We start from the raw sequence: 27,957 nt of genomic DNA on the forward strand, positions 1-27,957 counted from the left end.
TGTTCGGGCTGGCACCCTTCCTTGGGAGTCCAATTGTCATTCAGGCCCCATGAAAGGCGCCTTACAATGCGCTCATTCACTGCACCGCATTGTTCCTGTCCATTCACTGGCATTCACGGGGATAATTCCTCCTGTGCCACGTGCATGGAGGCGCGTGCACATGCGTCCAGACCCGTGTTCCATTAGCCGTGAGGACACTTGAAATAAAGGGCAGCGCTCCGCCCTCCCCCTGACAGCTGGGGCAGCCATTGCGCAATGTTATTTCAAGAAGCAGTGGGAGAACTGGGGGCCTCCGCAGAGCAGGCAGGGAGGAAGGGGCAGGGGCATCCCCACAGCTCCCTTCTCTAAACACTGGCAGCTGCATCACTCCAGACCGACGCTGCTCTCCCTCCCAAGTGCCAGTTAGTTCTGGAGATCCAGCCTCTGCCTTCCTCTCAGCTGTTAGCCTGGCATTCAGAGGTCTCCACAAGCCGGCTCTCAAGGACCTTCCAGGCTCATCTGCTGCCTCCTCCCTCAACAAAGCCCGACCCCCACCATCCAGGTCTGCTTCTGTGATCTGCACACACACTTTGCTTATGTCATCTTTGAATCACTGCTGAGGGGCCAGGCGGGAAGAATGCTTGTTCTGTCTCAGCAACTCAGAGGAAACACTCAACGTTTTTTAAGGTAATGGTTAACAAGATGGCTGTTAGGGCCATGAAGAAGTCATTAGAGGAAGCAGGGCACATGTCAGACCAAGAAGGAGACAGAGACGAGAGTGAGTGGTCTATTCTATCACTCGTCTGCCAAACCAGAGCCCTGCTTCCCCCACCCAGGCCTGGCCTCAGAGTCAGGCTCATTCTCCCAGATGTCAGGACCCCAATTCTCCCCTGAGCACTGAGGCCCCACTAGAGGCTCCCAAGACCTACTGTAGTCCCATCCTCCCATAGGGAGACATCCCTGATTCCCACCGGGGCCCACATGCCTTCTGATGCCCATGGGCTTCTGGGCAATACCCTCAACTGGCACTTACCAGGCCCCTCCATGTGCACATACTGTAACCACTAGGTGAGATCCCACCCCGTAACCCTCCAGAGCACTGGTGGGAAAGGCCTGCACCTGAGCAGCTGCTCTCCAAGGTCACGGGCTTCTGGTTGGCGGATGCAGATACCTGTCTGCTTGCAGAGTGAGAAATATCCGTCCTCTCCCTGGACAGGGGGGACTTCGTGGGCAGTTGCTCTTGAACGGGGCATTTTGTAACCACAGAAGTATAGGCTTTTGGGTCAGACAGATGCGGACAGCACACATCCTGGCCGCTGCCCAGCCGTGAGGTCTCGGGGAAGCTGCTTGGCTCTGAACTCCTGTGTCTCTGTGTGCATTTGTAAATTGCAATTGGGTCTGAAGCCTTGGTATATTGACAAGTTGGGCTAGATCATTCTTTGTTGTAAGAGGCTGTCCTGTGTATTTAGGAAGTTAAGCAGCATCCCTGGCCTCTATCTACTAGATGTCAACTATACCTAACTCTCCACCCCTCTCCCAGTTGTGACAAAAGTGTCTTAGACATTGCAAATGGTCCCTGGAGACAAAGTCTTTCTCAGCTGAAAAGCACTAATATGTACGCCCTGGGGCAATGTGATCGTATGTGTAAAGTGTCTGACACATAGAGTAGGTGCTCAATGAAGGTTAGTCCCATTTGGTATTTTAAGTAAAATTTGGCAGTTTGCCTTCCATCCTCACCTGCCAGGGCAGGTCCCTGGGCCTCAGAAGTGGGTGGAGTGGGACAGCTCTGGGGAAGAACTCAGTGGAAGGTGTCTGAGCCCAACCATCTCTCCAGTGGCTTCGCTGGTCGCAAGAGAGACGGCTCAGGGAGGCTCCGCTGCGTCTCAGGAGTGTCTCGTGGGAAAGAGGTGGCATAGCTGGAGGTCCAGAAAGGTTTCCACAGAAAGCCTTTTCCAAGCAGGCAGCCTGTTTCTGCTTCACTCCCTCCTCCCCACCTGGCTGCTCTGGGGAGACATACGGCTCTTTCTAGATGAGGGACTCCAGCTTACACAGAGTAGCAGTTTGTACCAGCAAGGAGAGCGTTTGGAAGACCCTGCTGAGAAGCTGGCTTGGCTGGGACACGGGAGGGAAAGGCCTAGTACACCAGCTGAAACTGCAGGCCTCAAAGGATATAGACTGCCTGCCCACCTAGCCCTCGGCACATCTGGCCTTTGAAGCTGCCCCGTCCTGCCTGCCCAGCGCCAGGCCTCGCCACTGGGGCAGGAAGACAGAGGAAGGGGAGAGGTCTCTGGAGGATGTACTTCCTTTGTTCCATGGACATCTTCCAAATCCAGAACTGGATTGTATGAGAGTCAAAACTAACCCAATATGGGAACCTCAGCGTTGCCCAAGCTATAGCCACCCCACCTCCTCTGGTTGGTTTTTCTAAATGGTGGAGTAGAAATGACAATTGAACTTTCTCCTTTGGACCTGTGACAAGCTGTGTGGTCCTGAGTGAGTCATTCTCTACTGCGCTCCCTTCATCATCTCCCTGGGGCAGCGTCAGGACTACTCTCAGATGCAGACACTTTGAGAGGCTCTGGTGAGATCAACGACCAAACACACTTTGAGAAGAGAGAAAGGATTGTTGGTGTCCACCACCGCCAAGTTCAGCCTCATGCTGAGGGAGCACGGGGCACAGCAGAGCCGTTTAAAAAGGGAGTCACCGGATGAAAGGACTGAGCTAACAGGATGAGCACAAGCCAAGGCGGGTCACCTCTGGGAGGCCGGAGGGAGCGGCCCTCTGAAGGTTAATGAGTTCAGTGTGTAACAGGAGCTGGAGCCAGCACACAGCCCTGGGAGAGGGGGTCCAGCGGAGCAGATGAGGGACTGTTTGTTGTTTTGGGTTTAGATTTAATCATGAGATTAGCTGCCTGATCTGTGACTCCCTCCTCTGCGCTGCTCCCTCCTCCCTCTCTGAGGGTCTGCATCATCCCAGGCCCACCCTGTGGCCACAACCTTCAGGATGGCCTGCTGCCTCCCATTCTGCACAAAGGTCTTCTAAACACAGATTTCAACACTCTCAACACTTATCTTCCTGATAACCTTTTCTGCTCCCATGGCAGAGCTCATCAAGACCCATGCCACCATCCGCTCGTGTTAGAAAACCTCTCCATTACGTGGTGAAACCTACCTTACCACTTCCTTCCTCACGGAGAGACTTTGGCCAGGCCTTTTCACGCTGAGCCCTTTCCTCGTCTCTGAAAATGACCTTGCGTGTGACCTCATGTGCAGTGAGGATCAATGACAGAGTGGATGTACCACCATTACAATCCACTCAGGTCTCTTCCACCTTTCTCAAGGCCCATCCAAGATGATTTTCTCCTGTTGTTTCTCTCCTTGGGGATTCTCCCTCCTTCAACTGGCCAGGCAAGTCCTGCCCTCCAGGGTTCACTGGCCTTCGCATCCCGACGTCTCCCTCCACTAAGTGCACCTTTGGTACCGAGTCCCTGTCCTGCCTCGGTTCTTTTGCACACAGACAGGAGTTAGTGAGCCCCTCGCAATATGCGTGGGGTTTATCCATGACCTCATTTAATCCTTGCAATAAATGTAGCAAAGTGTCAGGATTCAAGGTCTGTATACAAAAAACAATTGCACTTCTATATACTAGCACCAAATTAAAAAAAAAAACAAAAAAACGTACCATTTAGAAAATGTAGATGCCTGGGAACAACTAACATTGTACATGATCTCTACACTGAAGACTGTAAAGTACTGTTATGATAAATTAAAGGGAATATAAGCAGACACAGACATATGTCAGGTTCATGGATTCGGAAGACTTAATATTCTAAAGATGTTCATTCTCTCCTAATGGATCTACGGGGTCAATACAGCCCCAATCAAAATCCCAGCACTTATGTAGGGTGCCCCCCCCAAAATGCATTCACACACTTTGAATAATTATAAAGGCAATGTTTATTAAAATACATTACATTTTCAAAATTGAGCTATCAGCTGTAAAGTATGTATACATTTTGGGGGGACACCCTATATAGTAAAATGCAAAGGGACAGGAATAACCAAGACCATTTTGAAAAGAACAAAGTTGGAGGGTGCATGTTACCAGACTATGAAGCAAGAGTAATGAAGACAATGTCAGATTGACAAACAGCTAGAGAAAGTGACCACTGGGACAGAATAGCATCCAGAAACAGTCCTGTCACTTGATTTATGACAAAGGGGACAGTGCAGAGCAGTGGGAAAATAAAGTTACCCTTATTAATTGCTGCTGGTTAACTAGTACCCACTTATTTAAAAAGTAAATTTTGTCTCCTATGACACCCTACACACTAATAGTTCCAGATGACTTGTAGATAGAAATATGAAAGGAAAGCTTCTAGAAGAAAACATAGAAGAACAACTTCTTGGCCTTTGGATAGACAAAAATTTCTTAACCAGGACATCCAAAACACTAACCACACAGGAAATAATATTGACAAATTAAGAAGTTCTCTTCCTCAGAGGTCTCCGCTGAAATTAAACGGCAAAACAGAGTGGAAGGAGGTGTGTCTAAGACACATATCTGACAAAGGACTCCCATCCGAATATTAAAAAGAGCTCATGTAAATCTCGAATGAAAAGGCAGAAACCAAATTAAAAATGAACAAGAGATTTTAATTAGGCACTTCATAAAACAGAATATGCAAAGGGCAAAAAATGTATAGACAGGCACTCCTCAGGATAATGCAAATTAAAACCGTGATTAAATACCACCGCACAACCATTGCAGTGGGTAAACGAAAAAGCCCCACAACATCAAGTTTTGGTGAGGACGTGACACAAGTGGGGCTGTCTCACAGCACTGGGGGCAGGGCAGGCACCCTCGACCTCACTGAGAGGGGTTGGCAGATGCACATCTTATGCCCCAGCGGTTCCACTTCTAGGTGTGCACCCAGGAGACATGTTCCTGCGTTTACTAAGATGTTTACTAAAAGACCTACCAGCATTGTGTGTAAGAGTCCCCAACCGGAAACACTGGGAACCTCAATCCTATCCCCAGTGGAATATCTGTACAGTAGCACGTTACGGAGCTACGAGAATGCCAGAACTACTGTTGCACACAACCACAGGACCCGCCTCCCCAAGGATGCATACATGAGATTCTCTTTATAAGCTGTTTACATAGCGGTAAGCGTTGGTGGCAGGGGAAGGGTGGACGTAATTCGAAGAGGAGCAGAGGGGTTCCTGGAGTACCATTATGTTCTATCTTCTGCCTCGGGTTTTATTTACGTGAGAACTGTGAAAAATCATCTCATTGTCCATCCATGATTTGTGCATATTTCTGTATGTATATTTGAATAAAAATTTCACTTAAAAATTTTCTATAAGGTGTTTTTTTTTCTTTCCTCCCCATTTACCAATGAGGAGACTGGGGTCAGAGAGAACAAGGAACTGGTCCCAGGTCACCTGGGGATGAGAGGTGGAGAAAAATTCAAACCCACCTGGTGGGCCCCTTAAGCACCGTTTCCTGACTTGGGGACAGTGCTGCTCTCTCCCTTAGTCGCTCAGTTCCTCACAGGGGCTTTGCACCCTCACAGTCAGGAACCCTGACCTTCCTGCTTTGTGCGCCCCTTGCTGTCAGCACAGGGCTGCACACTACAGCCCAACGGATGCTCGGAGCTATGGACTGAATGCTTCTATCCCCCCAAATTCACACGTTGAAGGCCTAACCCCAAGGTGGTATTTGGAGGTGGAGCCTTTCGGGGGTGATGAGGTCAGATGAGGTCACAAGGGTGGAGCCCCTTGACGGGATTAGTGCCCTTATAAGATAAGAAGAGGAAGAAACCAGGACCCTCTTTCTCCACCAGGAGGACACAGCAGGAAGGTGGCCATCTGCAAACCAGGAAGTGGGTTCTCAGCAGACGCCAAATCTGCCAGCACCTTGATCTGAGACTTCCCAGCCCCCAGCACTGTGAGAAATGAATGGTTATTGTTTCCATCACCCACTATGGTATTTTGTTATAGCAGCCTGAGCTAAGACACAGGATAGGAAGGCTGAAAGCTAAATTTATAAACTCACCCACCTGCCCTTTTTCTCTCCCTCCTTCCTTCCCTCCCTCCCTTCCTTTCTCTCTTGGCTCTAAAAAGTGTTCCCCAGCTTGCCAGGCTCTTGACTCCACCTCCTGACTTGGCAGAAAGGTGTCACCTTTAGGATGGGGCTGGCAGGTGGCTTCAGCAGTGCTCCCAGACCTGGGGGTCTCCTTCACTCAGCTGCTACTCGTGGGACCCTCCCGGGCACAGGGCGCTGGACAGCAGTGTCTGCTCACTCTCACCCCTCCTGTTCCCAGGGCTTAGTCCTGGCTCCTCCAGCTCCCTCTCAGCCTCACAGCTCTTTTCTCCAAGAAAAGAGGAGGGGGGGGCGGTGAAGCATGTTGGCAGATAGCTGAGCAGGGCTTCCTTCCCACTGCCTCCCTCCTCCTTCCCCCGCACAGCTGGGGATCCTTAAGTCTCTGTCTCCCTGAAGAATCAGGATCTGGAAGCTGTCGGGAGCCTCCCCTGGAAAAGCTGATCACCAGCCCCCCATGGCTCAGGAATGGGGGTGCTGCTGCCCAGGAAAGGCCATGGGAGCTGCCCTCCCCTCCCATCTCCTCTGCCAGAGGAGGATGTCCAAGCAGGACAGCAGAGGCCCGTGATGCCAAGAGGGGGAAGAGCTTCCTCTTCAGCTCCCAATGCTGAGCGTTTCCTTAGGTTTGGACTAAGCACCATGCACACATGATCTGGTGCAAGCTGCACCCCAAAGCACCCCGAGAGCGAGGCACTACTGTGATCCCTACCTGACAGACCCACAAATGAGACCTCAGGGTTTGTACTGGCAAGTGCAGTGTCTGGTTTGACCCTGAGTTGTGATGAGTTGCTACTCTGGTTCTTTATCTCCAGCAGTCAGCTCACCCCTGGCGGTGGTCCCCCTGGCCCCTATCCACCCACCTCCCCGCAGGCCTGCGGCTCCTCCAGACCTCACCCTAACTGTGCCCGGTAGCCCAGCCCCTGCTCCATCACTCCCTGTGCTGTGGGTTCACCCTCATCTTTGGCCACACTGCAGCCTCTCCACACTTCTGCTTCCTTCTGCAGACTGGAGCTGACAGCAGTGCCCGCCTCACAGGGCTTCTGTACATATGGAGAGAAGTTTTAACTGTAAAGGCACTAGGATATAAGCAAGAGCTTAACAAATGGCATCAGGTTTTTGCTGTTGTTTTGAAACATATGGGGCTTGGTGACTCAAGACACCACTGGGCTCTGAGGCTAGGCTCAAACTCCTGATCTATTTCTCTCCAACTCTGCAGGTCCCTGGTCTCCACCATTTTTCTTTCATCGTCTAAAGAACTGGGGACACTTCCATTTGGGGCATTTAGAGATTAGATTTTTAAGAAGATGAGTAATCACTTATCCATTGTTTATAAGAATTGCTCTTAAAGGACTTAGGACTCACTGATCTGACGGGTGGATGGCAACACCCCTCAGGCCCCCCCTGGTGTCCCTGGGCCCCCCACAGAGCCTGCCAGGCAGGACTCTGGACGCTCAAGGAGAGGAGCGGACAGTCAGAAGCTCGCTGTGCAGGAGGAGCAGTCCCAGCCTCTGGCCTTGGTGAACAGAGGGTAGAGGCGAGGTGTGTTCAGCGGCAGCATCTCCTGCTCTGCAGTGCTTGGTGCTCCAGCCACAGGCGGCTCACGGCAGGCAGCCCGGGCCTCCCAGAGGCATTTCTGTGCATCTCAGCCCTGCCGTCCTCCTGGGCTGCAGCACTGTCTCTGGCCTCCACTCTCAGCCCACACTTCCACCACTACCTCCTTGAGGAAAACTAAACTTCACCTGTGGGGGGGTCCTTTCACCCGAGTCCAGGGAGGATCAAGGAGGGGACAGAAAGAGTGACCGGGAGGCAGCGCAGGGCTGGTTTGCCCTGAGCGAGGCTTAGTCTTGCACTGGGGCCGGTGCACACTGAATAACCCTGGTTTTCTTGCAAAAGAAACTGTCATAGTCACCAACTGCTCTTAGACGCCAGCCTGCCTTCTGCCAGGGCCCTTCTGTGACTCAATGTGGAAACATATTTGCCTGCAAAGGCTGATTTCCTATAAGGACTTCTGGTCCTCAGGAAAGTGGGGTCCCCCGCCACCGGCTCCTGCAGATGCTGTCCTGGCTGCCTCAGAAGCGCTGTGCAGCCAGCACAGGTCTGGGGGAGGCAGGGAGGCAGCACTGTGATGAGACCAGATCTGCAACTCACTGCTTCCAGAAATCCCTGTGCCTCCCTGTCCCTGTCCCAGCGCTGGTTGCTCAGGTTCGGGTGATGGAGCACAGTCCTCAGCTGTTGGTGGAAAGGTGTGCCGGAAGGTTTGTGCTGCCATGTCCTGGACCATCTCTGAGGACTACTGTGCAGAGACATCTGAAGCAGGCCTGTGTTCCCTTAACGAGTTCCACGTCTCTGTCAGCTTCTCAGTCACAGAGTACAGTCAAGGGGTGGTTCATAGACTGTCCCAGGGACTGTGCAGAGGGCAGTCAGTCCTTTGAACTCTGGTGGGAGGTGGGCAGGCGGATGCCCGATTTAGGGTTGGGGGGCAGAGACGGCCCCAGGCAAGTCCCAGGACTTTTCTGTTCCTGGGCAGAGCTTTGAGATCTTTTCAAACTCTCCTGGTCCCAAAATAGAGGCTCCTGCAGCTGGGCTGGCATCCCCTCTCCCTAAATGCCATGTGAGCCCCACGATGGTAGAGGCACTGCCTTCTCCCCAGTAGATACCAACACACTAGGACAGTGATTGGCAAACTCATTAGTCAACAGAGCCAAATATCAACAGTACAATGATTGAAATTTCTTTTGAGAGCCGAAAACCGACTTCTGCGCATGGGCCACGAAGTTTCAATCGCACTGCACGTGGTATTTTGTGGAAGAGCCACACTCAAGGGGCCAAAGAGCCGCATGTGGCTCGCGAGCCGCAGTTTGCCGACCACTGCACTAGGACAGAGAAACCACGGGACTCGTCAAATCAGAAACCTAACGGCTGTTTGCTGTGTGCCCTGGAGGAAATCCCTTCGACTCTTTGGGCCTCACTATTAAAGTGAAGTTTCTTCTACTTAAAAAAAAATAAGCATCCAGAGGAAGAGGAGAAGGCAGGTGGAAGGTGCGTTTGATGCCCCCTGCTTGTTTCACGGGGAGGATCGGTGTCTGTGTCGCTGCTGGGGAATGTGTCAAACAGGAACAGCTTCTCCTTGGTCCACCAGGCTCCGCCCTGCCCCGCCAGGTGGGTGCCATAAATGATCTAATTTTCCAGTGCAGAATTCAACTTCAGTTGTTTGCACACTCCTGTGTGATGCAGCCGGACCTTGGGCCCCCTCACATCTGTGCATCCCCCTCAACTGAATGCACAGAGAAGTTTCAGTTTACTTGTTTTTCTTTCTCCCCCTTTCCTGACCTTACGTGCTGCATCATCCAGAAAACAATACAAATGGGAAAGACATTGGCCTTGAAGCGAGAGGCAGGAGGAAGGAAGAAAGAGACACAGCACATGCCCCTTCCATCCAGCCCTTCGCCCTGGGGAGAAACCGTCCTCCATCCAGGTGCTGGAGTGGAGTTGTGGGGTCCTCCCTGAGGCAGAGGGAACTCCCAGCTGAGCCCTGGCTTCTGGGCTCGCCTCCCATCTCCTTCTCTCCTTCACACATGTGGCATAAGCTGAAGTGAGCAAGATACACTTTCAGCACTGAGTCTCAACCTAGGACATTCAATGATGTCTCCCTCACTGCTTCTGCCTCATATCTCAAGTCAAAATTTAGTCAAATTGACAGAGTGGATGGAGACGCCAGTGACAAGGTGGAGTGGTTCCCGCACATTGTTTTCAGCTACAATCGTCTCCCTTTGCAGAGGAAGCAGATAAGAAGGTAGTTGTCACAGAGAGCACAGCCTGACTCCAAAGTTGTCCCTCCCTGACCCCCGGACATGTGCCTGGACCAGGCTCAGGAGCCTCCCAAATAGAGAACTTACTCCTATGCCTGGCTTCCTTCCCTTGGAGCTGATGGGAGGGGGCTGAGGTTAACACAAATGAAGCTCCTACTATGTTTCATGTCTTTACGCATATTGGCTCATGGATTTTTCATAAAAATTCTATATGGGACACAAAGCATTTTACAGATGAGAGAAATGAGGCTCAGAGAGGCTAAGTGACCTGCCCAATGCCACACACCTAACAGACAGTACGCATAGCTGGGATCCAAACACTGGTCTCTGATTCCTTCTGCTGTCTGCTCCCAAACTTGCCACACTTGTTTCATGGAATCTTCAAGCAGGAAAAAGCCCATGCCTCACTTTTAGGACTTGCCTGCTTCCTCTGCCAGGGCTGTGGTTGCCATCCAGGTGAAGACGAACATGGCAGGGGCTGAATTATTTCTGGAGGAAGACGCTGTGTACAGGTGTCACTTCACCCAAGACTTCACAGGACACTGCCCTGGCGTTGCCCTCCCTTGACTATGCAGGTAGTTAGCAAGCTCTTGAGCAGGTGCCAGGCTGAGAAGCCTTCCAGAAGGTGGGGAATAGTGTTCTGAGAGCTTTATGGCTGTGGGCAGGGGATCCCTGGCACCCTGTTCCCCTGAGAGTAATGGAGGTCCCTGCTTGACAAGACTTGCCTCCTGTCTGGGACTCTCTGCCCATGTGGCATCAACACCCTGGGCGGTTAGCATGACTGATTGGCACCCACAACCTTTGCGTTTTGTTTGGATTTGGTTTAAACTGAGCTCTGATGAGACAGAGGCAGAGAACAGGTTTTCCATTTTTGAAAGGTGCCAACTGGTGCCAAGTGCAACTGATAGTAAGCTTCATTGTCACATCAGCTGGGAACTTCCAGAACCCTCAGAACCAAGGAAAAGGCAGAGGAACGGAGGAAAATAAAATGTCGGAAGCAGCCAGAGAGTAAGAAAGAAGACAGAAGAGAAAACGGAGGTCATGGGTATCAGCTGTCCCTGACATCCAGGGCATCCCTCGGCCTGCTGGGGAGAAATCCAGAGACTGAGAGCACCCACTGTGGGCCTGTTCTCGTGTGTCCCTGGGGCAAACCTGCTGGACACTCACGGTTGATCTGATTAACTCTACTGGCCCTGCAGTCCTCACTCCTGGTTACCAGTGGGCGACAAGAAAGAGCCCTGAAGTGGGAGCATAGCTCTGGTTCTGCCAAGAGCCAGCCTTGGGACCCTGAGCAAGGCCCTCCAGTCGGGCCTCTATGTCTTCAGCCGTAAAAAACAAAGAAAGAAAGAAAAGCCAGCTGTGATTGGTCCCGGGTCCAAAGCAAAGCGTTAGCCATGTCTCCTGTTATAAGTCCTCCACATGGCACATTAACCCTGACCTTTGACCTCGGACGAGGAGCTCCCCTCTCCTGGATGCCTGGCTCCCCCACATTTCCAGGCTGCATGACATCTCTAGGAACATGAGCTATCAACGCCCAGACAGGGAGGATAGAGAGGCGTTCTAATAAATGATGTTATTTCTAGAAAGTGTTCCCCCCTCACCTCCATTCTATACTCCATTGCTAGATGAGTCTGCTGAAACCCAGGTCTGCTCCGTGCCAGTCCTCTCCTATGACTGCCATGGCTCCCCACTGCTGCCAAACAGCACGCGAACCTGGAGCTGGGTGGTCAGGGCGCTCCTCAATTTGACTCAACTTGCCTTTGTTTCCTTTTCCCTGCCACTTATTGTCCCCATCTCTGCCACCCTCTCCCTCCATCTCTTAAAATCACAGCCAGCCCTAGCCGGTTTGGCTCAGTGAACAGAGTGTCAGCCTGTGGACTGAAGGGTCCTGGGTTCGATTCCAGTCAAGGGCACGTACCTCAGTTGCAGGCTCGATCCCTGGCCCTGGTTGGGGTAGGTGCGGGAGGCAACCAATCGATGTGTCTCTCTCACATTGATGTTTCTCTCCCCCTCCTTTCCACGCCCTCTAAAAATCCATGGGTGAGGATTAACCATAAGTAAATAAATGAATAAAAATGTTAAAAATTAAAAAAAAAAAAATCGCAGCCAGCCCACAGGGTCCTTCTCAAATTCTACATCTTTGTCTAGTGATACATTTTAAGGTATCTGTCTCCTCCCCCAATTCCAGGCCAGCTATGCCTGGTGGAGGGGTCTCCTCCCAGGCACTGGCAGAGTGCTTGACAGGGACATAGCATTCTATGTCTTTGAAGGAATGGAACTAAAACAGAAAGAACTGTGTTCCTGGGTCCAGAACAGCAATTCTTGGAAGTAGGTAGGGAGGGAAGAGACAATTTGGGGGAGGAGATTTTGCTGGGGTTGGGGGGTTGGAAGGTGGCAGATAGACTGGGACTTAAAGATCCCTTCAACCCTGAGATTGTGTGTTTCTATGCAGAGTACTGGCCATTTCTTTAATGCAGGCTCTTTAGTTTCCAGGTAAATCTTGGACCCTGAACTTGGAGGTCCTGCTGTAGCTCTAGCATAGAAGTAACTCCATCAAAAATAGCAAGTTTCTAAGTCAACAGATGGCCCAGGCGCTGCTAGGAGGGAGGTCTGGGGAAGCTGAAAGCCTGGCTTCTAGTCTTCCAGGTGGATGAGGAAATGTCGCGTCAGGAAAAGCCCCGCATCCTGCCCCCAGGCGCCCCAAGCTGGTGCAGAGCCTTCAGGCAGGGGAGGCTGCAGGCCAGCCAGGGAGGAGGCAGGCAGCTGGAGGCCCTCCTGGTCCGCAGCTCCCTTTCCAGGGCAGGTGGCGGCTGGGGGCTGCCTGGGGCTCGCTTTCCCCCACCTGCCTGCAGTGCGGTTTGTCTGCTGGCGCCACTGAGACGTGGGGGCTGGGGGAATTTGATCAGCAAGGAGGGGGAGGCTGTCTCCCCAAGACATGAGCCCAGTCTAATCCTTCCCTCCTCCTCCTCCTCCTCCTCCTCCTCCTCCTCCTCCTCCTCCTCCTCCTCCTCCTCCTCCTCCTCCTCCTCCTCCTCCTCCTCCTCCTCGTGCACTGCTGAGAAGCCCTTCCTGGAGGCGCAGAAGGGAGCCCAAGCAGCAGAGTCTGAAGGTTGCAACCAATAAGAGAGGGTCGTGAGTGCTTCAAGTGTCTTCTGAAGCCCCTCCGCCCATGACCTCACCACTGAGGTGGTGGTGCAGCCGCACAGGCCTCCTGAGGCACTCAGACAGTCTGCCTCTTGGCGACTGGCAGAAGGTCAAGAGCAGGGCTCACTCCCCAGACTTCTTCTGACCCTTGACATTCGGAGTGTGGTCTCCCAGTGCCCCTGCCTCCCTAGCTGTGTAGCGGCTTTTGTTCTCAGAGTTTTCCCATTATCTTACTGGAGAAGAGGGTGGGAGGGAACAGGGGTGGGGGCCCACCAGGTTCCAAGCTGGTGTGGGTTGTTGCTGTGTTCCCCTTCCACCCTGTCCCTGGAAGACCAAACAAATGTTATCAGGGACTCAGAGAACCTCCTGTCAAGGTCACACTGACCTTGCCCGATGATGTCTCTACTGTCTGATGTGAGAGCCACTCTTGGTCACCTCCTGCCAGCCCCAGAGTAATGCTGGATGAGCCAACCAGGAGCCGCAATGCACCGCACAGCACCGCACCAGAGCCTCTGCACCAGGACACGGGGCTCTGAGTGTCCGCTTCCCTAGCTGGTCCGCTTTCCCTCCCTGCAACTTCCTCCCCAAGATGGGAGGCCAACTCGGAAGCTCCTCTGTCATTCCTGCTACTCTTGGCTGCCTTGGTCTCCAGATCCGGGGGCCCTTGGGCAGCATAGGGAGATCTGAAGTGGCTGGGTAGGAAGGGCCATGGCAGGCTCTCCACTATCAGTCTCATCCGTTTGGGGCTGAGTCCTGACTGTATCCAGGGCCTGGTGCTACACACCTGAGGCATGACACACTTTCTCTTTCAAGGGGTTTATAGTCTAGGCAGGGAGTAGAGGATCGATAAGAAGTAATCACACATGGGAACAGATACTCACGGGGCGTGACAGCACCTACTGTAGAACTTAAAGAACAAGGAGCTAAGGAGGGTGAGGTCTTTCTCTCCCCACAGCTGATGTCCTTTCCTCCCTCCAGACCACGCAGGTGCTGCCCCTCAGTAGTGTGTGTACCCCTCTCACCCTAGAACTCCTGCTGCTCCTCCTACTGAGCCCAGACCCACACAACCCATGCTCACTGCCCCTTCCTTCCTCCAACATTATTGGGGTCAGGGGAAAAGGTGCTGGGGAACCCAAGCTTTGTTTCCCTGCCTCCTTCACTTTCTCTTAGCTCCTTTCCTTGCCTGCCTATACTCAATTCTCTTGCTTTTCAGCAGGAATATAATGTTCGGCGGCTTTACACCCACTCTCTGAATGCTGCCAGTGAATAATGACTAAGGTGGTGGGTGGAAGTACAGCAAGTTGAGACCAATTTAGCAGTCCAGGGTGCCAGGAGGAGGCTGACTGAGCAGCAAATGGCTTTGCCACAGCAAGGAGAGTGCAGCTGCCCCGGAGCCAGCAGGCCAGCCAGCCTCCTGCACAGCCCTGGGGCCCGGCAGGCACTGCCTCGGCCACCCACAGTCTGGGCACAGGGTTGTAGCCATGCATGGGGCTGGGTTTGTCCTTAGACATGATTGGATTTCCAGAGCTATACCCATCCCACCCCGATTTTAGCTCCGTTTCTGGCCCCCTTGAGGGGCTGTTTCCTTGTCCATCCCCTGGGCTGGGAGTTTCACCTAGACCAGCCGTGGGCAAACTACGGCCCGTTTGGCTGTTCTATCCGGCCCGCGGAGCCGAAAGAGTGGAGGGTTCTCTTGCTCTCCCCTCAGCTCCTTCACCAGCAGCAGTGTTAACATGGCAACGTCGGGAAACACGGCCGCAGCTCCTTCTTCTGAGTGGGCGGATTTATGTCCGCCCATTCAGTAGAAGGAACAACCTCTCAATCTTCCAGAGGCTCCTTGTAATGCCCGTGGACGCACCCCCCGACATCACCCTGGGAATGCATAGACACATTATCATGGTGATGTAGGGAGACACGCCCCTGGAGAGCACAGTATCAGAGCATTAGCTAAAAAAGAGACCAACAACACTGTTCCCACTGAAGTTGATGTTTAAAGACCAAAAACCTTTCAACCCAGTCTACATTGCCATCTACATCTACGTCCCGGGCATAATTTGGAAGTTGCACTAAAGAAAATGTTTAATTTACTGTTTACACATTTTGTTCTTTTCTATTTGTTTTAGTTTTAAATTATTTTATTATATTTAAGTTTAATTTGAAAGGCTTTTGTACCTTTCCTTTGTTAGGCAATTTTATTTTGCCTTTGCCATCTTCAATATAAGGTATGTTATTGTGCTATGATTCCTCCATTTTTTGAAGTTTCAAATTATAATAATTAGTGTTTACATTCTTCTTGTTAAAATGTTTGAAATGAATAAAACTATTGAAATAAAAAAAAAAAGACCGTACCCTTTTATGTAATGATGTTTACTTTGAATTTATATTAGTTCACACAAACACTCCATCCATGCTTTTGTTCCGGCCCTCCGGTCCAGTTTAAGAACCCATTGTGGCCCTCGAGTCAAAAAGTTGCCCACCCCTGGACTAGACCTTTCCCTCTGCTTCTAAGGGATGCTTTGGCCTGGGGGCATCGGCAGCTCTAAAGGGCTGATGGCAGCCAGACTGACTGCTCTGGACATGACAGAAATGGAGGTCCTGGAGTATCAGGGAGGTGGACTGCCTGAGTACACTCCACATCATGCCACAGAGAGGCCAACCCAGATGCGACTGTGCGTGTGGGTATCACAGGAGAGCATGTCTCAGAGGGAGAAATGACAAGACTGGATAAATGAATGAGTGTGTGTGTGTGTGTCTGCTGGCTGCCATCCTGAAGGCAGTCATCTTCTCCCACAGTGACTCACTGACATGGAAGCAAATCTATGGGTGATCTGGGTACAGTAGCTCTTCACTGCCTTTGTTCCAGGTCCTGGATATAACCCACGTCATCTGTTCAAATACCAATTTGGCCTGTCACTTAGTAAGAAAAATCACCTCTCTGCTGGATTGATTGGAAGAGTAATTTGTGAACGTGTGCGCGCGCGTGCACACACACACACTGTCTGTCTTTCCTCTGTTTCTTCCATCTCCCTCCGAACCCACCCCCCCGCACCCTTTCCCCATCCATGCTCCATAAGAATCTCTCCTAAACTTCTCCTCATTGGAGAAGCCTCCATGTGCAATCACCTCCCAAGCCTGGTTTCCACACTCTGCTCACATTGCCAGGGGAAGACTGCAAGCCCACTTTACTTTGGAACTTATTTCATGCCCATGGTGGAAACACTGACAAAGAGAATGCAGTCAAGTTTGGTATTCCAGTGAAATGTCATGAATTCAGATTCTGTGAAGGCAAAATTTGCTATAATTTCAATGTGGAGGGAACGAAACCTTATGAATTGACCAGCTATAAAGAAAGAACTGATATGAAAGAAAAGTTCATTTCTTAAAGTAAATCTCAAGTAGACATTCCATTATGCCAGATACGTCCTAGTTTATTGTTTATTGATTCAACATACATGCATGACAAGTGCTTAGGGAGAAGTGGGGCTTAGAAAAAGTGAAGAAAACTCTGATTCCCATCATGCTTGTAATTATAATGATTACAAAAGTAACTGAGTTCTTACGATTTTAAAAATATATTTTTTGCCCAGTTGGCATGGTTGAGCATTGACCTAAGAACCAAGAGGTCACGGTTTGATTCCCAGTCAGGGCACATGCCTGAATTGCGGGCTTGATCCCTAGTGTGGGGCACACAGGAGACAGCTGATTAATGATTCTCTCTCATCATTGATGTTTCTATCTCTCTCTCCCTCTCCTTTCCTCTCTGAAATCAGGAAAAAATATCTTTTTAAAGTATCTTTTTTCCCCCTGAAGATTGAACATTTGTCAACAATGCAGTGAACCTAAATCTGTTTAATTAGCATGGCCTGATGATGGGTGGCTATAGCCTGGATTGGCAGTCAGAATGGCTGGGTTCAAATCCCAGCGTTTCACTTAAAATCTTGGATAAACTCTTTTACCTCTGACGAGCTCACTCACTTTTCTCATCTGTCACATTGTAGAAGAAATCTTCCTACAGTGTCGTTAATAACAACGTCCCTTTTAAGGTGTAAAGTCCTGGACAGATAAAAGGGTCTATTAGAATCATTATTGCAGGAAGGCCAGGAATGGCGTTCACCGTCTGGTGGAAGTCGATGTCTGGCAGGAAGCAAGAGAGTGAGAGAAGCAGGATGGAGATCGCAGACACAGAGGCAGCCGTGCCAAGGGCAGCTCGCCCGAAGCCCAACTCCACTGTGCTCGACTGCGACACATCCCCACGCACTGCTCTCAATCCTTGGAGGAGGAGGTCCAGGCCAGTCTGCACACTCGTTTGGCAGCAGGCAGTTGTAAGAGGTGAGCCCTCCCACCCTTGATTCCCAGCTCTGTCTGGGCAGGGTGACTGGCTTAGTGGGAAAGGAGGTAACAGGGTGCCCCCAGGGTTCCCCCTGGAAGACAAAGCCCGTCCCCTCAGTTCTCAGCTTCCATCCTGGAGCTGTGACCTGGCTGCTGTTACGTCTCCTCTCTCCTACCTTCTTGAGGGTCAGTCCACCACCACCTCCTTCCTGACATCCTCGAGCTCACCTTCCTCATGCTGAGCAGCTGCTGCGTTTAAAGTTAGTATAATCCAAGTGTCATTGATTCATGTGTGCTGCTCCCCCTTCCCAATTCTCATCACAAAATTTAATCTCAAACCATTATTTAGCCTTTTTTTAAGATCTCCCTTCAACCTGATGGGAATTCATGATGTACTCTGCGCTGGGAATTCATGAACTCAGGAAGGCCCGTGACCTTGCATGGATAAGACCTTTAACAAACAGTGAAATGCAGAGTTTTTCAAACTTGAGTCATGATCTTTGAAAGGAAAACTGAAATCATCACAATCCCTGAGAAGGCATGGGGCAACCCTGATATGAGAAATAATGGGGTGGTCCAAAGAGCATGGGAAGGGAGTCACCAGACTGTGACTGGGTGACCTTGGGCAAATCATGGCCAGATTACCTCCCCAAACATGGTAGCAATTCACACTCCCAGCAGCAGAGTCAGAGTGTCCAATTTAGATCAGTGGCTTTCAAACGCAGCAACACAAAGACCTATTCAAAAGGAAACTCAAAGACCAGCCGTGTAAATTGCCTAAAGATTCCCCAGGCCTTTGGACACTTCTTTGCTGGCAAAGTCCCAGAAACACCTCATCATTGCCCTGAAACCACTGGCCGCCCCCCCACCCCCGCCCCATCTCTCTCCCCCCACCCGCCCCAGGGGTTCCAAGTCTAGATCACACATAGCACCTCCCTTTATCATTGTACTTGTCGGTTGACTGGGCTGGAAATTGAGTGGATTGGCAGATAGAGTGGGGGTGGGGTGGGGGCTAGGCTTTCCTTAGGCTCCCAAACTATTCGAGGCAGGAGCTAGAGCCTCTGAAGGAACTGGCCCAAAGCAGAGGCTGGAGTATCAGAGGCCAGGCCAGCAAGTGTGCCCCCTGCACAAATCTGCTTGCTGTTGGGAAAAGTGCTCCCTGCCCAGGGTCTCTGGCGGCTCTTTTCCCTCCCACCACTCCATTAAACAAGCATTGACTAAGGGCCTACTCAGAGTAGCCAGACACTGTACTTTGCGCTGGGAATTCATGACACAATCTCTGCCTCTAAGAATGTTGCTGGCTCTTGAGGAGCCAGTGGGTACAGGTGGGATAGCATGGAATGATGGCAGGAACTCAGGAAGGCCTGTGACCCAGACTTAAGGAAAGGAGAGGGGACGGTTTCTTGGAGGAGTTGATCCACATGGTTAAAACCAGAAGTGCAAGTGGGAGCTAGCTAGGTGGAGGGACTGGGCAAGAACATTTTACAGAGAAGAAACACGTATTTCTACGTTCAATGGTAGCAGGAGAAAGTGGAAGATCCAGGGCAGAGCTGAGGTCAAATCCTCCCTCCCTCCTCCATTTGCTATCTCCTCCTCTGATCATCACACATACCCTGCAGGGCTGAGATAATGGATAGATGAGATAATGGATAAAAAATACCGGGCACAGTGTACGCAGTGGACGTTATTAGATGTCGTGAACTATTACCCATTACACTCATCTGTAAGCTGCTTAATGACAGGTTTGCCATCATTACTTTACTCATCTTTGAAGCCTCACTGCCTGGCCCAGAGCCTTGCATTTTGTTGGCACCCAATGAATACTTATTAAATGAATGTGGAATTCGTATAAAGGTATATAAATAAATTTGGAGAATTTGAAGGCCATATTTTATGGCTGAAGCCCACCTACCTCTCGGTCTATATAGGCAGATGCACGGTTTCTCAAAACTGCCTGGCAAATCCTCCCTGACACATGCCCAATGCACAGGCTCTCCCAACACACACACTGCATAGCAGCGCATCATGATGGCAGCTACCCTGCCACAGGTCTACTGAGGCACACACACAGACACACATGCACACGCCGAATGGCTGAAACAGGTTTTACCTCGCGAAGCACACAGAGGCTGCCATAAATGTTAAATGACAAACGTCCTCCCTCTTGTTCGCCCACACCTTCGAGAGACACCCTTCTTTCTCCACCTGAGTTTCTTCTCACAGCAAGCCCAGTGAGTCCCCCACTCACATCGATCCAGCTGAGAGCTTGTACTTGAACTCCCAGTCCAACTTTGCTCCCATTAGCTGTGGGCCTCAGGGAAAGCCCTGCCCCTCTGGTGCCTCAGTTTCTTCACTGGTAAACACAGAGAGTTAACCATGCTTCATGCCCACCTGGTAGTTATGTTGTGAGGGTAATGGAGATAACAAAGAAGATAACATCTGTGAGATGCAGAAAGTGCCTCAGAAGAAAGGCGCTGGATAAATATAAGGTGCAGACACCACGCCTGGTTAGCGTATATGCCTCTGCCCACGGACCTGGCTCTTTTCCACCCTGGAGCACAGACACCCTTCCCCCTGCGAACTTTGTCTCTAATACCCACTTTCACGTGCATACATATACATACTTCCAGCACCTGCATTTTCCCCAGCATGCCCACAGCAAATTGTTTTTGAACTTAGAGGAAGCTCAGGTTACAACACTCTTGCTCCCACAGACTGTTCTCAAGGGTCTCTCAAGAATTGCCAAGCAGACAGCTCATCTCTCCGTCCGTGGCTGGGCTCCTCTGCTCTCACGATTATAATTAGGCTGCACTTCCAGCAGAGCAGGAGCCCCTTATCTGGTGCAGCTCCTGCCAAGAGCTCCCCAGAACTCAGAGCCTCCTCATTCATTTGCCAGCACCTAAGACCAGTGTGGATGGAATAAAGAGGAAGGATCTGGGAACTTCAAATGCTCAGAGCCCTAAGCACTCCTTGTTCCTGGGAAAGTGAGGGCTCTGAAGCTAACAAGTCTGGGACACTTTCCTAAGGCTGACATACTCGTGGGCGAGCAGAACACTCATTTGCTCCACAGTTCAATCCTTTCCACTTGGAGCAAGAAAGAGAACGATCACCTGGCTCTTGTTTCCGTGCCTTTAAGCATGTGGAAGGGTGTGTATGTGTGTGTGTGTGTGTGTGTGTGTAGGAGTGCAGAGAGTGGGGGGTTGGCTGCCTGTGGTGGGTGAGAGAAATAAGTGAATGTGGAGTGTGTGTGTGTGTGTGTGTGTGTGTGTGTGTGTGTGTTGTGTGCATGTTCAGGACTGATCCTGGTGACTTGCAGTACCAGGGGGTCACTTAAATTCTGGGGTTATCACCCCCCTCTCTATCTACCTCATCCTCTGTGACATACTCCTCCAGGGAAATATTCCAAACCTCTAACTGAATCAGTGTCCCTGACACTGATGCGGACACAGCCCATCACCAAAGTTCCAGAAGGCCAAGTTCAGGGGCCAGGCTTCAGCTGTCAAACTCTCTGTGTGGGGCCAGGGCCCCTCCAGCCTCACCATCACCTCTGGCTTCCTCATCTCGACACCAGTGTCACCCTACACTTTTGTCTATCAGATTCGGGGCTGGGAGTAGATACACCCCGTCTGCAGGAGACAGAGATGAAGACAGAAGGACAGACATACCATTCTCTCTTCTGGGCTGGGACCAGCCAGCAGACCCACCCTGGCGGAGGGGAGACCCTGACAGTTACGTACAGAGACAAAGACACCTAGACAGACCGAGCACAAACAGACAAAGACTGACGGACGCGCGGACGCGCTGCACCCCTCGGGGAGCGCGGTGTCCCCGGAACCTGGGCGTCCTCCGTGGCAACAGACCCTTATGGAAGGGAGCGAGACCCCTCGTTCACCGCACCTTACCTGCCCCCGCGCCTCGGGCTGACTTGAGAATTATTTTTCAGTGGTTCTGCAGTTTGCTTTCGTCCCTCTTTTCTCAGAGGTGCGGAGTGGCTCTGGCTCTCGGGACGAGGCAGGCGGAGAAACTTCGGCCGCTCCTCCCGCGCGCTGCCCGCCACCCGCCCGCTCCCAGCGCGCCTGCCTCTGCTCGGTGTCCCGGAGCCGCGGGAGGGCAGGCGGGAGGGGCCGCGGGTGGAGTGGGGCGGGGCGAGACAGGCACTTCTCATTGGCCAGGTTTGGTATGGGCGGAGCCTCGGGCGGGGCTGGGCGGGGCCGGCGCCGAGCCCGGCGCTGCTCATTGGCCGGGGCGGGGCAGAGTCGCGGCAGGCGGGGCGGGGCCGGTCATTGGTCAGAGCAGGGCGGGGCGGGACGAGCGCCGGCGCCGCTCATTGGCACAGGCGCGGCCCTCAGCCTCGCCTCCCCGCTCCGTGGCCTTTGTTTCTGCCTGACAGCTGGGGCTGCTGGCGACCTCCAGGCTCCTGTGCGTCCGTGCGGGAGCGGGGTCCCGGGGCCCCATCTCCCCGCTCTCACTTCCAGCAAAACTCGCCGAGCGGCCCTCGGTCTTTCTCTCCTCCCTTTCTCCCAATGTTCCCATCTTACGCTTCTTCCCTCCCTCTTTCCTTTTATTACCTGCACTCCGTTCTGACTCCAGGTTTCCTTTATCTATTCCTTCTCTTTCTCCTTTTCTCCGTATTTGCCATCTTCTTTATCACCCCTTCGTATTCACTAGTATCCTTTTACAAGGTTTCCCCACTCCAAGCCCCAAATCCCACCAAACGGATGGATTTCTAGGTTCAGAGACTTGACCAGCAGCCTAGTGAGGGGCATTGCTTCCCCATGCCAGGATTACAGACCGGAACCTAGAGCACTGGCACTCTTACTCCCAAGACATTTCAAAGGCAAACTTTTTCAATTCCCTCCCAGGGACTTCGTTTCAGGGAAAAGCTGAGGCCTGTTTCAAGTTTATAGCTATTAATTTCACCCAGTACCTTTCTAACACTATCATTTTCTTTACCACACTCACTTTCAACTGTTCGTAATTGAGCTAGGAGGAAAACCAAGCTTACAAGCTTTGGTTGGACAGTTAAACGGGGTGCCAGCTGTTGCATGAAGGTCTGGTTCTGAGGGTGCACTGGAGCTAATCCTCTAAAAGCCAGGCCTGGCTCTGCCCAGGCAGCATCAACCTCAGACAAAAGAGGTATATGTGTGTGTGTGTGTGGTGGCGGTCGGGGGAGGGGGGGGGGTAATATTTAGTAGCTGACCTCTGATTGTAAGTAGAATGGAGGAAGACAGCCCTAAGGGAAGCAACACCCTTTTGTTTCTGCCACCCTCTGCTCAATACCCTGTAGGAGATCCTCACTAGACCCTTCCTGGAAGGTAGCATAGCACGGGGCTTGAGAGCACAGATAGGTTCTGTTACTTACCATCTGTGTGACTCCGAGCAGTGCTTTAACCTCCTTAGATCTCAGTTTTTTCATGTATAACATGGGGGTGACAATTCCCAGTATGCAAACTCCCGAGGGCAGGGACTATTCTCTTGTGTTCATGGCCGAGGGAGTTGGTCTTGTTTTGTTCATGGATGTATTCCCAACACCTAGAACTTGCCTGGCATGTAGTAGGCACTCAATAAATTTTTGTTAAATAATGAATCCATAGTTTGTAGTTTGTGGTGAGGATTCAGTGAGAATCCTGGCATGTGGTCAGTACTTACCCATGGTAATTATTACAAGTAATACTACAGCTTCTCTGTGTCAACCCCAAAGGCTACTCATCCTTCTCTGAACTTCACCTCTTCTCTCCTACCTTTGTTTATACTTGTTCCTCCATTGAAAAGCCTTTCTCTGCCTGTCAAAATTTGAGACCTACCAATGCACACCTTCTCTGATCACCCCAGGCAGAACGATGGCCCCTTTATCTAAAGCCCCATGCTTCCTGTAGCCCATTCATGGACATAGCATATGCATGCTTGCTTGCATGGTGGCTGACACTGTAGGTCTGCCTCCCTAGAGTGTGAGCAGCCCTTAGTCAGGGACTGGACTCTATACCTAGCTCCAGAGACAAACGTGGTGCCTCCTCCCAGGTGGCAGTTTCTCAGGAATATTTGCTGAATGGGTTAATATTGACCAAACACCCCAGCCCCTTAAGTAAAGGGAAGAATCTTGGAAGGTAGAGTACGGGATCAGAGGAGCTCCAGACTTCAGTCAAACTCATTTTAGTGTCTTCAGATGTGGAATTCTAGGGAAGAGGCAAAAGGCTTCTGGAGGCCTGCTGCTCCTGGTTTTGACCCCACCAATGACTACTTAAATGCTATTGGAAAAGCCATGTCCCTGGCTAGGCCTCAGTTTCTCTCCCTCCCCTCTCTCCCTTTCTCCCAATGTTCCCATCTTACTCTTCTCCCCTCCCTCTTTCCTTTTATTAACTGCACTCCATTCTGACTCCAGATTTCCTTTATCCATTCCTTCTCTTTCTCCTCTTCTCCGTATTTGCCATCTTCTTTATCTGTTTCTCCCCCCTCTCCTCTCCCTTGTATTCTCTCTAAAAATCAATGGAAAAAATACCCTTACTTTAGGTGAGGATTTAAAAAAAGGAAGAAACATCCTGTGCAAGGGATGCTTCAGAGATAAAGGTGCATTGAGGTGGAAGTAAGGAAGTGAAATGGAGGGAGGAGAGCTGTGATGGTATAGTGTGTGTGTGTGTGTGTGTGTGTGTGTGTGTGTGTGTGTGTGTGTTCATAAAAGCCTCAGGAATGTGGTCTCCAGGAGCACAAAGCCATAATTAGCTCCCTGATTCAGCTGTTTGGTATGGTAATGCAATGGCTGGGTGTGTCTGCCCCTAAAACCCCTGGTGAGATTCTCAGTGTGGCCCCTCTTCCTTCCTTTGTCTCCTGAAGAAGTGCTGCTGTTCCTGGGCCCTGGGTATCCCATTTGGATATCTGCATCACTCAAGCTTGCCCTTGTCTGAGCTGAATCTAGAAAGCTGGGTTATAAAGCATGTTCTTATAAAAAGTCTTTTGCCATCTTCATCTACTCATCACTTAAGACCAAGTAGTTTACTGTTCTGGCTTATCATTCTGTTCTTAATCTCTAGAACCTAGGATTGGCCATATAGGACAGGTCCATGGACCAGCAGCTTGTCTGGATTAGAAACATCCCCGCCTTTCCAATGGACTTATCACAGTTCAAATAATTGTCTTCCTTCTTGTTCACCTTCATCTCTTCTGTAAGTTTCTCATTCAAGACCACTTGTTTCTTATTCAACATTAAATCCCCAACGCATTGTTGGTATTGGGCAAACACTCAAAAAATACTTGAATGAGTTCTATGGAGGGGGCAGGATGATGTTTCAGAAAGGCATGGACTCCCACACAGAAGATCCGCATCTACTCCCACTTTTCAAACATGTGCTCTTGTCATAACCTTTTCGAGACTCAGTTTGCTCATTGGTAAAATGGGCCCAATAACATTTGCCTTATTTGTTTTGTGGCAATGACACAAAGATGAAAAGAATAAAGTCAAAGGTGGTAAGAAAAGTAAAAATGTTAAATAATTGTTTAATTTCTTTTAAGTCTGAAAATCCAGGGCCTTGTATTGGGAGATAGAAAGGCTAACTAGCCCTGGCCAGTGTTGCTCAGTAGTAATTAGAGCGCCGGCCCACGCACCAAAGGGTCACGGGTTCTATTCTGGTCAAGGGCACATACCTTGTTGCAGGTTCAATTCCCAGCCCCCAGTGGGGGTGGGGTGGGGTGGAGGCACATATGTGAGACAACCAATTAATGTGTCTCTCTCACATCAGTGTTTCTCTCCCCCCCCTCTCTCTCCCCCACCCCTACTCCATTTTCCTCCCTCCCTTTCACTCTCTCTAAAAATCAATGCAAAGAAAGGCTGACTATATTTAGTTGAGGTTGGGTACTCTCCAAAAGTAGATGAGAAAATATTATAATGCTAGATTATTGAGAAAAGCTTTCAGGGAACAGGCTTCCACTACTCCATCTATCTCCCAACTAACCAGAAAAAGTACAAGAAGGCGTCTTTTCCTGCAGGTTGAGCCCAGTCCTTCTGACCTTAGAGGACAGGGTCCTGTCTCCCTCCAGGGTACAAAACAGGTCCCCAGGAGTTGCCTTGGATGTGTAGCTCTTATAAGGAGACTTTACCCTCCTCACCTGTAAGGCCTGGGGCACCTTGCCTCTTATCTTTGTGCTTCAATAAACTCTCCTTTGTATTGGGAGGAAGAGCTCCTCCTTGACTTGTCTGAGTGTTAAATGAGATAAAATGCAAGTGGGTATTTCTCATTTCCTAGGAAGTACTACATGACTTCAAGGAATTGTTTATCACTACCATTATCCTCCTCACCATCAGTGGCATAATTATCTATAGCTATACTGAGTATTGTGTTCAGGCTCAGGCAACCAGGGAAGCTGTAGAGGGAACAAATTCTTAGGTGCCCTAGGGCAGTGGTCGGCAAACTGCGGCTCACGAGCCACATGCGGCTCTTTGGCCCCTTGAGTGTGGCTCTTCCACAAAATACCACGGCCTGGGCGAGTATATTTTGAAGAAGTGCCGTTAGAAGAAGTTTAAGTTTAAAAAATTTGGCTCTCAGAAGAAATTTCAATTGTTGTACTGTTGATATTTGGCTCTGTTGACTAATGAGTTTGCCGACCACTGCACTAGGGGAAACTTGCTGACCTCAGAATTCCTGTCCAAGGGTGACTCATCCCAACTAACGTGCTCAAGTTACCTCAGGAAAGATGTCCACCCCACTCTTTCATCAAAAGGAAAACTGAGTCCAAGAGCAAGAGAAGAAATGGACCCAGTTTCACTGAAGATAGGACCCCAAGGGTTTAAGGCATGTGTCCCCTTCCTGCCTCAGAAACCATGTAAGTGATGCAGTGCCTCAGTGTGGTTTGGTTTGGGCAGTGTAGCCCAAAGGCAGTCAGCCTTCCCCTGAGAACAGCAAACCAGACATCTTGGCTAATGTAAAAGCAGGACTCAAATGGCACTAACTAGCTTCTAGTGCAAATATACTTTATTTAGCCTCTAGTTGACAAGGCTCATGATAATCGTTTAGCAATCCCTTCAATATAAATGCAGGGTTGAGCAAGATGACAGAGAAATAAGAAGGAAATATTCAACTTTTACTTCCCTCACCCCCAAACACCATTTCAAAAGGATACAATAGGCTATTTCTAATTCAGTATCCTCGCTCTGAAAGGTCCAGGCCCATCCAAAGGTTCTGGAATCTACTATCTCTTCCATGGTTTTGACTAGTTTCTCTAAAGCTGTGAATCAGGAAGATGTTTCCACTTACAGCTAACAAAAAAGCCAAATCAAACTGGCTTAAACAATAGAAAATATTTCATGAAAGAGATAAATTAAGAGATCAACTCCCAGGTTACTTCATACCTTGGCTTCACAGTATCATCAGAGATCAGGTCTTTCCATCTCTCTGTGCTGACAATCCAGAGTACAGCTCTCCTTCTGGATGGTTGCTTCACGACTGCACCCATCAGTCTAGTCGTCACACCCAGAACCAGCAATGGGCTGAGGAATAAAAGGCCTTTGTTCCTACATCTCTTTCCTAGGATCAAGGAAACCTTTCCTGGAAGGCTCTCGGCTGACTCTGGACAGGCTTGGCAACATCATCTGACAATCACTGGCAAGCTCAAGGAGATTACCATGGTTGGCTTCAACCAATTGGTTAGGGTGGAATAGATATAGGGATATATCTGTATATCTCATCTTTGTCTTCCAGGAGAAAGGGGAAAACTGTGGAGAAAAATAGTCATTGCTGCCTATTATGCACCACATTTTTGCTGGACATTTTAATCTATGGTATCTTGTTTAATACTCACAGAAATCATTATCACTATTTTCTAAATGAAGAAATTGCAGCTCAGGGTTGTTAAATGATGTGCCCCAAATTCCACCACTAGTATATAGAGAAAGAAGGACTGAATCAGGTCCATCCAAAGCCTTGGCTCTCTCTGCTGGTCCAGCTGGCTCTCTAGAGTTGACTCTTCTCAACTCTACCCAAGTCTAGAGACCCCCAAAACTGAGCCAGAGCCTTCCTCTTACCATCAAGTTTACACTTCTTGGCTTAGCTCTAAACACCTCTACAATGTGACCCCATCCTTACCTACTCATTCCTTTTCTCCCTCTTCCCCAACTTGTATGCCTCCTCAGTTCCATGCTGCTTCCCATCTCCATCAAGGCCACGTCCTCCTCCTAGCTCTTGCCCTCCTTCAAGCCAGAATGAAAGTGTCTTTGAAGACCCTTCCCAAGCCCTGACTCAGCCCTCCTGGGTCCCCCATCCCCAACCCATCGAAGTCCCATTAAAGAGCCCATCCATGTCCTGCTGTTCTTTCCTTCATTGTGCACATTGTAACTTGTGTTCTGTTGTTTCAGGTGAATGAATCTCATTTTCCTACTGGATTTTTAAGTGCTCAGCTCAATGCCTGGCATACGATGGACACTCAACAAATATTTAATGATAAATGAAGGCAGGACCACCTCTTGTTTTTCTATATCCCTAATAACATCCAGCCTGCTGCTGAGCACATGGGGGGTGACTAATGGGCTAATTGACTTTGGGCTAATTTCTCCCCAGGGCTGAGGAACAGCATGCAGACAAAGAAGTTGGCATGACCTTTGTCAGT

The 27,957-nt window shown here is 50.4% G+C and overlaps 1 protein-coding gene across 1 annotated transcript in view; it reads right to left on the bottom strand.

Annotated features, from left to right (window-relative positions):
• The window catches only part of LZTS1 (leucine zipper tumor suppressor 1), a 54,203-nt gene extending 32,789 nt beyond the window's left edge, over positions 1-21,414 (bottom strand). The window contains exon 1 of the mRNA XM_080673102.1: positions 21,270-21,414. The gene's annotated coding sequence lies outside the window, so the exon portion shown is untranslated. The remainder of the gene's footprint in view (positions 1-21,269) is intronic.
• Positions 21,415-27,957: the final 6,543 nt, after the last annotated feature.

Source organism: Plecotus auritus (assembly GCF_963455305.1).
Source record: "Plecotus auritus genome assembly, chromosome: 6".
Classification (NCBI taxonomy): domain Eukaryota; kingdom Metazoa; phylum Chordata; class Mammalia; order Chiroptera; family Vespertilionidae; genus Plecotus; species Plecotus auritus.